General features: G+C 35.3%; 1 protein-coding gene across 3 annotated transcripts in view; it reads right to left on the bottom strand.

The window, feature by feature from the left end:
* FAM241A (family with sequence similarity 241 member A) overlaps positions 1-12,233 on the bottom strand; it is a 449,214-nt gene that overhangs the window by 422,476 nt on the left and 14,505 nt on the right. Inside the window, exons 1-3 of one of the 3 annotated variants that reach the window (XR_005256779.1) lie at positions 10,201-10,230; positions 3,939-4,061; positions 2,912-3,000 (exon numbers count right to left, since the gene is read on the bottom strand). The gene's annotated coding sequence lies outside the window, so the exon portion shown is untranslated. Of the gene's footprint in view, positions 1-2,911; positions 3,001-3,938; positions 4,062-10,200; positions 10,231-11,187; positions 11,341-12,233 lie in introns of those variants that run through there. The other 2 variants (XM_038135579.1, XR_005256778.1) reach the window with 2 other exon arrangements.

Here is a 12,233-nt window from a genome sequence, read left to right on the forward strand (position 1 = left end):
GACAGCATCCTACCACAGTTCAGCTGGCAACCAAAATCCTGGCTTAGGATTTTAAAGTTACAGATTTGCTGTTTCGAGCACTCCTTCGCATCACTCTACCTGTTCAAGTCATTGTACTGAAAACTGCCTAGCAGCACTGGAGAGGGTAATAAAAATGTTTTAATAGTATTTATTTTATTTTAACAAAATCAAAACCAGATTTTACCTAACCCTTTCCAAACTGGAGGTTCATGACCAAGAGAGGGGTGGAAGATCTATCGACAAGATAGACAACTTTAAGTCAAAAACTTGGTGCTCCTGCCAGTGGATGATGTACAAAATGCAGAAAGAGCTTAATACAGAGCTTATTGTTTAAATGTGGATATTGTTAAACAATGGCAAGGAATTATCATATTTCACATGGAGTTAACGTGTCCTGAATAGTAAGGAAAACTTAAAAGATTCTGGAAAGTTATAAGTAGACAGGAGATTTTTCAACACTGTTACAAAACAATGACAAAATGATGACATAAAAGACTTTCCTGAGGAGGAAGAACCTATTTCAGCAAGTACCTGATGAAAAAGAGAACAGGGGAAAGAGGCAGGAAGCGTCCCTATGTGTCAAGGACACAAAGTGATTAAAAAGAAGAGGAATAACTGGCACTAAAAGGCAACATCAGCAACAGTCACCGTGAATGGGTGAAGACTCCTAGGGAAATCCATGAGTGACATAAATGGTGGTCACTTCACATGGCATGCAGCAGCTTGGACAACCCAAGTCATCTGGTTTTCTTCAGTCTCCACTGGGAGAAGTGGATATGGCTCAGTAAAGACTTCCTTACAAGATGGTCTGGTTTGATTTGAGATGTCACTCAATTATGAGAATTACCAAGAAAAAGTATGTGACGACAAGTGACAAAAGAGAAATGGACAAAAATTTGTGATGAAGATGTTACCAACTTTATTCTTCCTCTCCCTTCCCACACAGATTCCTTTTGGCGCTGTCTCTCACAGCCATTGGAGTTTAAGCTAATGATGAAGTGGTTTGTCAGTACAGAAACTACCAAGCTAAAACTCATGCTGAGACTGAAAGAAATATTTATCCTGCTGAGGGAACTGAAACCTCTGTTTGGATAAATTGTGGAGCCATGTTTGCCCTCTGTTTTCCTAGAAAGCACATGAGTCTAAGACTTTTCTGTCTGTGCCTCTAAGCATTGCCTCAAGTCCTCTCCATTTGTCCAAGGCTGTCTCATGTATTTGTGAAGGATGCATGCTCTCAATGAAATAAAGAGGTAAGAGTATCCATCAGCCCAGAATGAACCAAATTAATTAATTGGAGAAAAAAGACAGAATTCCCACAGCATTTTTTTTTTGTTGTACAGTCAGTTCAGACCCTAACCACTCATCCTAATCAGGACATTTAAAAGAACAAGAGAGTTTTAGCAGCACATCAATAGCCTTTATCTCTACCACTTCATTTTTCAGTCAGAGTAGTATCTCAAGAAAAATAGCCTAGCTTGTTTAAAATATTGCATTTTTTCATCCCTGTTGAACCAACACTCCTGAGAGAGACCATGAAATTTGTGGCTGGAGCTCTGATTTCTCCACTGGTTAGCCATTTCTTGGTAGTCTAAAAGCAAAGATTATGAGCTCCATATGTGTTAACTGGTATGATTTACTGATGAAATTATTTTTCATTATCTTACTCTTTATTTCCATTGATAATGATACATGGGATCTGAAGTGTAAGACAAAAGGAAACAAGAAGAGAGATATATGATTGTAAATAATACCTTTTTTAGGTTAAGACTACATCTAACCCTGTATCTACTATCTTGACCAAGAGACATTAAGGTGTGAAAAACTTGATAATTATCAAGTCTCAGTGAGAAAATAGAAAACTGATATATGCATAATTTTGGAAAATAGGAATGTTACATCTTGTTTAAGAGCTGTATTACCCACATGAAGGAGAGACTTAAGGTTTCTGAGCATGGTCATTGTCATAGTAGTTAAGTGTTTCACTCTGTCGCCTCTGAGTACTTTCGCTATAGAGTTTCTCTGGTACTTTTTGAGGGAAGAAAAGGAACAGATAAAATAAACTCCTCTATATTCACCCACATGTCATACAGAGGTATAACACTGCACATCATCCTGCTCTGCTCACAACTCTATTACATGAAACCCCACTTCTGTTGGAACCACAAAACACCTCTGAGCTTTTCTCTGTCTCACAGACAAATGGAGGCAGACACACAACCCTAGTACAAACACCTCAGCACATTCCCATCTAGCCTGAATGTACTAGCCTAGAGCTACTCAAATAATTTTCTTTTCTAGTGGTAAAAAATAACTTAAAAATTACTTTGAAAACTATTATAAAAATAAATAGTGAGGAAATCGTATCTCCAGGTATCAGACAAAATTCAAGGAAGGGGAAAAAATGCTGTTGAAGTTATCTTTAGCAATGCAAACAACTGTATTAAGATATGAGATGAAATCTGTGTTGAAGCTTACAGAGGTTTTGTCTTTGATTTCAGCTGTGGAATTCATCTTGTGTATGGCTTTGTTCTGCACTTAGAAGAGCAGTGAAATACGATCACATAATATGAATTATTAATTACAGTCAACACAGAGTGCTGTGATGCACACCCATATGCATAATACTCATAGACACATCTCAACAGGTTTGTAGGATGGGTTCTAGGAGAAAGTGCCAAGACAGCAAATGATTATAAGAACACTTCAGAATTTTCTTTGTAAAAACAGTGCTAGTTTCTTCCATTAGAAGAGATTATAGGTTTCCCTGATACCAATTTAGTCAGGAATATCATAACAATAATTAATGACAGCCCAGCTCATTATAATAATACCTTGTTGTTCTCACTGACAATGAAGAATATACAGTATTCTAGCTCTGGGTAATACTTACTGCTAGGTTTCATTCACACTTGAATTTACTTCATATGCTCGTGTTTCTTTACTTTGACTTTGTGTCTCCCACCAGCTCAGAGAAGATAGCTGTCATAGAGAAAGAGATCAGGGAAGATGGAATAAGTACTTGGAAGAAAAATCCATTAGGAAATATTAGATAGACAATCTGTAACAAGTTCTGGGATAACTTCTAAAATGATCAGAGGCCAAGAGGACATTAAAGCAAAGTGCTATAATAGACACTAGTTCTGTTTTTGCTCTTTCCTTGGCACACACTTAAGGCCATCATCAGAGACAGACCCCGAGGTAAGGTAGATGTTCTTGAGAGACCATCTATTGAGTCATTTTTGTGACCCACTGCTAGTGCTCCAGGCCATTTTGCTGGACCAGTCAGACACACATCATCATCATCATCATTTTACCATTACATTCTCTTAACTGAGATTATTATGAACTATGTCTCTTTACTGATGTAAGCAAAAGAAAAAAAAATTACTGCCTATACCAATAATTTACTAATTTTAAGAGGGGGAAAGATAACAAATTTTTAAAAAATGCACATTATTTCAGAGTTCATATTTAATAGGCACATCTATATATATATGTATATAAAAGCATTTGGATTTTTGCATCTGGATCTCATCTTAGTTTGAGAAGCTAGAGCAATGAAGAAGAGCAAAGTTCTGAAACACTATGAGATGAACATGCATCTAATTTGCAAAAGCTAAAATATTCAGAAAAGTTCTATTTTTCTAAGTAGATGGCCTTTGTTATTCTGAAAATTTCTCTCTCACCATTGTAATGAAGAAAAGATTTTGAAAATCCAATATATTTTAGATCCATTGCCTGCTGTGAGAATAATGATTTAATAGTTTATAATTTTCTAAATCTCTCCAAAGATTTAATGGAAAATGTAAAGTGCTCTAATAATTCTGGCAGGAAGCAACTCGCATATTCATATAAGAAAATATGAATTCACAAGGCAAAACCACGTGGAACTCCTCTATTTCTGTACAATTACTTACATTGCATCTTCTGATGTTCAGAAAACTGCTTGGAAGGCGTCCTTTCTGCTCCTACCATTGTACCTCCTGGTAAGTTAAATGAGGTCCAAATATATCTTGTTTGTTTCAAGTAATAAAACAAACCTAAGCAGGAAAATATTCACAGTAAATCAGCATCTTTTTTACAGCTAAAAGTGTAAAAAAATATAAAACAAACCCAACAATTTCTCATTTCTCATTGTTGTATCTCAGGTGTTTGCCTTGGATGCATAATCAAGCTAACTTACTGATGTCTCTTCCCAGCCACTGTAACGTAACATACAGAAGGAAGGACATGGGAGATCAGAATTTGTATTTCTAAACCAAAACATCCTAAATTTACCAAGGAAATAGCTGAGTGCCTCACAAGCTTTTCACTGAATCCCAGAATCAACAAGGCTTCCATTTGCAGCTCTGGAATACTTTTGTCATTGTTATATTTGAGGTGCTCACGCCAAAGTGTTGCACTGATACAAACATGTGAGGTCATTGATGCAAGCTTTGAAGGATAAATTCCACAGAGTAGGATCTCACAGCATCTCTGACACCAGCTACTAGCACTGTTATCCTTTCCCTGCTTTGCTCTTCCAAGTTCAGGCAACCCATAGACTCGCTCTTCAAATTCCAAGAATAAATTGTTGCTGCTTCACTTCATCTTACACTCCCTTGCATCTAATTCATAAAATAGGCAACAATAGTCATCCAACATCATTCTGTACTTAGCTTTCATGGAACCTCTCCCTTTAAATGTGTTTCTTCCTCACAATGTGCCAATGAACAGATACTCCATTAGCAAACACATGTGGCTTCTGCAGTGGAGAGCCAGGCTCTGTTTGATGGCACAAGGACAGTCGGGTTTCTGTTATCATCCTGAATTAGGCTTAGTTTTCAGACACTTAAAAAAAATTGCACAAGATTTAGTTCTGCTAGGTTTTTTTATTAAACTAAGCCTCCAGAAGTTTTCACTTTGTTGCTAACAAATGCATATTTTAATCAAGCTCTAGACAAAGCAGTCAGCAAATGCATTTATTATTAAAACAAACTTCTTTAAAAATTCAAATCTTGACTTATTAAAAAAAATAATAAAGACTTTTATGTAGTTTAGTATGCAAGAGTTAGATTGCTTGACCTCTCTTTTAATGACTTAATTAGCTGTACTAAAGCCCAGCTGGGCCTCTGCTGACAACATAGCTAGATATTTCAATCAGGCAGTGTTATGGAGAATAAGTAATAAATGCTACCTTGTCGCCATACAGTCCCAAACCAGAGTGCATGCTGGTAATGCTAAATTTGATCAGTATGCTTCATATTTCAATTAGTCGTGGTCTGAATCACTAAAACTGTGTAATGTGTATGAATTCCTGATATCAGATACAGAGCTACAGGCTCCCACAGTTAGAACCCATTGAGTTTGCTTTTATTAGCAGCCAATTAATGGCCAAAATCTGCATTGCTTTTAAAATTTATAACCTCTATTCCAGCTGCATCCATGGCTCCTAGTATACTGTATACAATCAGATCCATATCGCTGTCACAAGTCAAACAGCTGCAAACTGTATTCTGTCTGCAGAACTGAAAAATCCTTCTATACAGAAGCTTTTTTTTAACCTCTTAGAAGTTCTTTTCAAAGCCCAGCAGCACCAGTCACTTTGCGACAATGAGCGATTTAATACAGAAAGAAAGAAATCTACACCAAGGTAACCTCTTGGGATGTGCTAGGTTTTCAAACGAATGAAACCCTATCACTTTGGCACAGCACAAGGGCAAGCAAAGCCACTTCTCCTGACCAAGGCTAAGAAAACATAAACATATAAAACTCGACCCTCATTGAAAATTAACCCATTGAAGTCTGCAGGCTCATTAAAAAATCCTGCCAATGCAGAGATTAATATTTTAAAGTAACTTTCACAAATTAGTAACACTGAAAATTGTAATATGGAGCCTAGTGATCCTTAAGAGATTACTGCAGAGAAAGAGGCTCATGCCTGCTTCCCCTCAAATGGTTTGATGAATACTTGAAGATTTCTAGACATTACTTTTAGGAACAAGTTTCTATTTCTGTTACTTGATATGCCAGGAAATTTTGATGTGATCTAATTCAGACATAAAGCATAGTAACTTTATGTCCTGGTAATGTCATGTCATAAAGCCTTATGATAAAGGCATATCTGACATCTGAAATTGTGCTGTTATTTTTTAAAAGTAATTTACCATATGTAAAAATGCGCAGGCCTAGAATATTTTTGGACATCTGATCTTCCAGTGTTATCTGAGACAAACACCGAATGTTTCTGTTCTTTCCCCTGTCTAAGCCACTGACCAGGAAAAGAGGGGAGAAGGAAAACAACAAAAACGCTGTATAATTTAATGCTGAAAGTGAACAGCAGACAAAAAGTGTTCACCTGCTTAAGTGCCTTGATTTTATACATGGGAGTGTGAAAAACTCTTCTCCAAAAGTGATACACAGCAATAAAAATGTTGTGCTTGGATAATACAAACTGCTGTCATGGCTATTTAAAAGACAATAAAATCCTATTTTACAAAATTCAAACACTAATAACCAGCATTCTTTCTAACTGCTTAAATACTGCAGTAAGTCTCCTAATGCCACTGTGAAATCATAAGCTAGTACTTCAAAGGTGTTCTATCTGTTACAAATTTAATCTTCACTGGTATGTCACAACTCATTTCATCCTCTCAGAAGCTTTGAGATGCAGCATAGTGGCATTTTTTGTTGTCCTAGGCAACCCGAACCAAATTGTTAAATACCTGTCTGGTGCCCCAAAATGATCACAATAATATTGCTTACAGGATTTACAGCAGTGGTTATCTTAAAAAATTACACTTATTCTACTCCTCTTAGTTAAGAAAGGAATCCAATTGTTTGATTCTTACCAATGCAGAGGAAATACATTGGAAACACGTTGGAAACGTGTTATGCTTTTAAAGAAATTTTTTTTTAAATTCTTATGGAATACAATAATCACACAGCAGGATGTTATTCTGTAGTTCTCTCAGCTCCTGTGAAAGCTAGAAGAGGTGAGCGGAATGTATGGGACAATCAAAGGGATCATATAGGTGTAAAACTGGTGCAAAAAGGGTAAGAGTCATACCTGGCCATAATGGGGGATGGTTCTCCCTACATTATATGCATTATTGCACAGAAGCACATACATGACACAGATTTCTAGACAGGCACCTTTTTGTTCTTCTGCTGAGAATGCATAACTTATATTTCTGGATTACTAATTTGAAATTATAGTAGAAAAACAAAATAACAAATGCATGCAAACAAATTAGATTGGTATTTCATGTGATTTCTTTAATTATTTTACCTATCTCTTCATATTACAGCTTTCTGAAAATCTGGACAAAACAGGTAGTTGGAAGACTTGAAAGAAGTGTTTTTATTTAAAATACAATGAAACAATTCACGGACTTCTCCCAAAATATGCAGACCATCTTCTCATTGTGTACATATACGTGAGGAAGGAGGTCCCTAAGAGAGTGAGATTTTACTGAGAAATTATCTACCTCAAAAGTTAAAGACAGGTGCTTCTTACAGAAATGAGAATTCTCAAAAGACAACCTCCTCCCCAAGAAACCAAAACCAAAAAAAAACCAAAAAAAAAAAAAACAAAAACAAAAACAAAAAACCAAAACCAAAACTACTCCACACATGTAAGCACAGGACTTTACCAAGTCTAGGAAGGATAAATATACATGTTTGAGACTACTTAGCTGTAACCAACAGGGATCCCTTTGACTTTTGAATTTTTACACATATTTTAGATAAAATCAGGGAGGAAAAAAGATCCAGCACTCAAGAACATCAAGTGGATTTGTGACTCTCTCTGGAGGACTCTGGGCCCTTACAAACATATGAATGGATTATGCTGATTTTATACATATTTAATCATGGTAATCCGCATGTTTTTATGTATAATCTGCAATCCATATTACAAATGGGAGAATTTTATCCACATTATAACACTTTTGTGCTATAAACAACAAAATATTTCATCTAGTAAATAAGGTCAATAAAATTAAGGAGAAAAAAAAATCTTAACTATTTTGTACTTCATTCTTTCCAAATTCTATACAGAATGAACAAAAAAATTGGAGTGAAAATTGCTTTTATGTTTATATCTTGAGGAAAGCAAAATGCCATTGCTTATTTGCTTACAGTTTTTTGGTCTTTGAAGCACTGTATATGCATTAAATAAAATTCAACTCCTATTTCTAAACTTTTGAAATATGTTTCCTCATGTAGATGATCACACTCAATTATCTACATGTTTGGACCCTAATTATTAAGGCTGCTATTTACAACAGGCTTATAAGGCTATATAAGGCTGCTATTTTAGGAATCAACAATTGCTGTTTTCCTACTTGTTTGTATACTGTAAGTGAACTTCTAAATAGCTCATTACAGATTGCACAATAATACAAATGGTACAAACAAAATGAAACGTGTAGGTAAAACATAAAAGTTTCAGCCAGCAGACACAAGTCTGAAGGCAAAATACAGATGTGCATAAAGATACTGCTGAAAACCTAAAAGCAGAGTGCCAAATACACTCTGCTGCCTTAGTGTACGAGGAGACCTGAGCAAGGATAAGAAATCTCCATGCACTTTCTCATGGGCAATGCAAAAAAAAAAACTTTTATAAGCATAATATGGGAAAACTAATTTGACAACTAAAAATGGAGGAGGAGAATGGAACGCCCACATGAAATATCTATTATTTAGGTATTATCTGATGGGCAGTAGGTAGTATACACATTCATTCGGGATGTCCACGTGCGACTCGTGCCTGGCTTGACTTTGTTCTGACATTCATGAATTATGCAGTCATTTCTAACACAGGGAAATGAGAGTGAATTATGCTGCCCACTATCACATATTATCTCTCTGGATACACACACTTTAACACTCAGGTTTAAACATGTTTATGTGCTGCTGTGACCACCCAAACACAAACTCACTCTGGGATTTTCATTCTCATGTGTGTTGTGTGTACAGACACAAATGAGCTCAGACATGCAAGTGAGCAAATCACAAAGACAGATGCTTGCAAATAAGAAACACACAAAAATCTAAAGGAATGAGAAATCTCCTTGAAAAGCTGTAAATCTGGATAAACAGTTCCGTTTAAATGCCACCTATTACAAGATAACAGCAACTCCTTCAATGGAAAATTGTTCCTGATGGGCTGTGTGACCATTAAAACTCCATTTTTCTGCCACCAAGCTTAAAATCTTACAGATATTTTTCTTCCACCTTTTATATCTTAACAGCACCTAGTCTTTCCTAGTACAGTGAGTGATGGAGTACTTTTTTATGCATGTTGTTATATCTTCTCTTACAAGTCTGACTCTATTATCACTTTGCAAGTGACTTTTTAATTACTGTTACATCTAAGATGAGATTTGGAATTTAAAAACATGCACACATGGGGTTAGGCTAGTCTTTGATTATTAAAACCTTAAGGTTCATAGACTACAAGGGTCAGATGGGACCACAGGGATCCTCTGAGGATTGCAGGGCTGGAATCTGCAGTTGCTGCTCAGACAGAGATCCCATGGAGTCAGGGTACAATCCTCCTCGGGCAGTCGGGCAAGGTCCACAAATTCTTGGAAGGAACTTAAAAATGGAGATTTCTCAATTGGCATATCTTCTGATAGGTCTTGTCCATTAAAATGCAATTTTAGTATGCATTATGGATAATTACTTTTTATTTGCCATACAGTAGGGATTCTTGGTGTTTAAATTATTCCCAGAATGAACAGAATTCTGCTTTTTGAAGTAATCCTTTGTAATAAAACAGAATGCATTTTGTCAGATAGCTGGGTTTTTATCTGGGCTGTAATAAAGGTGCTTAAAAATGTAGCCTCAGGCAACTGAAGCAGGATTTCAGTTCTTGAGGAAAACCAAAGTAAAATAAAAATTTTCCCACACTGCACAATCTAGTCATTAATTTTACTGGAGGCAGCCAGACATGCATGCCAATGTTTTCACTAAGTAAATGTGTGGTTTAACCATTATATTCTGTACAACTGTAGTTAACTCCTACCAAATATTTAATTTTTAATTTTGGTTTTTTTAATGTCAGACTGAAATAGAGTCTAATTTCATACCTCTTAAACCTATTATGATGAAGATACAATACAGTGATAAATATTTTCCTTAATTTTGACAGACATGCAGTCAAATATATATAAATTCACAATAAATTTTCACCATTTGTGCACGCTGAAGGAAACAGAAAACGCTTCTTACAGCAGCTTGTTGGATTCTATAGAAGAACATATGTTTGGCATGCTAGAAAGTAAAACAGAAACCATGTTCAAAATATTGTATTTTTCCTCTAAGGAGTAATTATTATAATATATGTGTGTATTTTGAATGACCAGATGAGGAATAATAAAGTACTTAGTAACAAAAAGTGCAGCTTATGCAAACACTCACTAAAATGTCTACATAAACACACAGATCTAACAGTCTCCTAACTTCTGTTACATATAGACATTCTCTTATGAAACAGAAATTTTTCAGCAGATGTCTTGTTTGGTGTATGCTCTCTGACATCCAAAGCTGAAAAACCAGAAACAAGCAGAAATTCTAACTCTATGGAAATAAGCAAAACTAAGAACCAATTTAACAACAAAGTGTAAGGATTTGATAACTCTCTGGTATGTTATACATGAAAAGTTTTCATTCAACTGAGGTAAAGAAAATATCAAATTAAAAATTTTAAGCATATAATGCAGATGCAATGGGTTTATCATTGATGCAGACATTTCTGATAGATGTACATTATCTCCAAATAAATGTTTCCTAAGCAACAAATATTTAATATTGAGAATAATTTGAGATAAAAACAACATCTCATTATTATCCAGCATTTTCACTTACATCATAAATGAGGTGTGACCAGCAGAAGGCAGTGTTACAATAAATATATATGCAACTGCTCATTTACAAGCTGGTTTGATATTGAGATTTAGAGTTTTCCTAACTTTTCACAACATATCTCCAGTTTTCCCTAGGTACTTCATACCAAAACCATCTTCTCAATGTAAATAACTTTAGAGACATATTTTAAATACTTTGGAAACCATTTCCTTCGCACTGCATTTCTTTTACTTTATAAGTTAGCCTCCTTAACTTTTATTACAATGCATCTTTAGTTTTATAAGTTCATCAGAGAATTGTGTTCACACTTACCATTTCAAAACAGCATTATGCTGAGCTGTCCCCTCATGAAACAGGACTCACACTGTTGAAAAGATGGCATTGCCTCCTCAGCAGTTTAGCTTACATAATTCAGACCAAAAAAAAGCTCCTAACATCATTTCTTATTAACCTTTAGTGGTTTGCTCAACATCTGGTAGAACAGTATCTGGTACATTCTTAGTGGAACTACTGTAGGTATAATGGAACATACCTTTAATTAAATCTCCATCAAACATTTAAGTAACAATGTCGTTTAGCATGTGTTAGTATACAAAATCTGTTGGATACATCCCCAAGTTTACAAAATCCGTGTTAAAGGAACCAGCATTGCAAAAAAAATGTTACAGCATATGTTTGGATTTTTGTATTTCAAAGTCCTGACTACTTTATCTGAATTACAGATTTAGAGCTTTGTTATGTGTGATAGTTATGATAATATGATCACTAAAGGCACGGAGACAGGGAGACTCAAATCCCTTTGAAAATCCCTTTCTCCATTTCCTACAGCTGCTGCTGGAGTTTAATATCTGATAGAATGATGAAAAAGAACAGGCCAAACTCCAGTTTTAATAAAAATTTTAACAGGTCTACATATAGTTATGAAAAATGTTATTTGCAATGCCAATCTTTAATAAAATTTTCTTAAACCAAAGAAAATTCCCTATGGGGAATCTGTTATGAATGTGTTTTTCATATGTACTATTTAAGGCTGTTTAAAGGTTATGAAAGTGACTGGTAAAATAAGTTCTATCACAGCACAACAAAATCCTACGTGCAGTCTCGTTTTTGCATTTAATCAAATAGGTAAGCTAGTCCTTCAGTTTTCCATGTTTGCTCTAAAATAAGTATTTGCAGCTTGCATTAAAACTTTTCTCTGAGTGAACACTAATAATTCCTAGCTTGTACATTAGCTGCAAAGAGAGGTCAGCTTGGCTCAAATTTACCTCCCTTCCAAGAACGTATTGATTTTGAATCCTCCATTCAGCCATAACCCTTGCAATTCACACATCCTCTAACAAAATATTCTCTAGCATAGC

Source organism: Motacilla alba, chromosome 4 (genome assembly GCF_015832195.1).
Source record: "Motacilla alba alba isolate MOTALB_02 chromosome 4, Motacilla_alba_V1.0_pri, whole genome shotgun sequence".
NCBI classification, from domain to species: domain Eukaryota; kingdom Metazoa; phylum Chordata; class Aves; order Passeriformes; family Motacillidae; genus Motacilla; species Motacilla alba.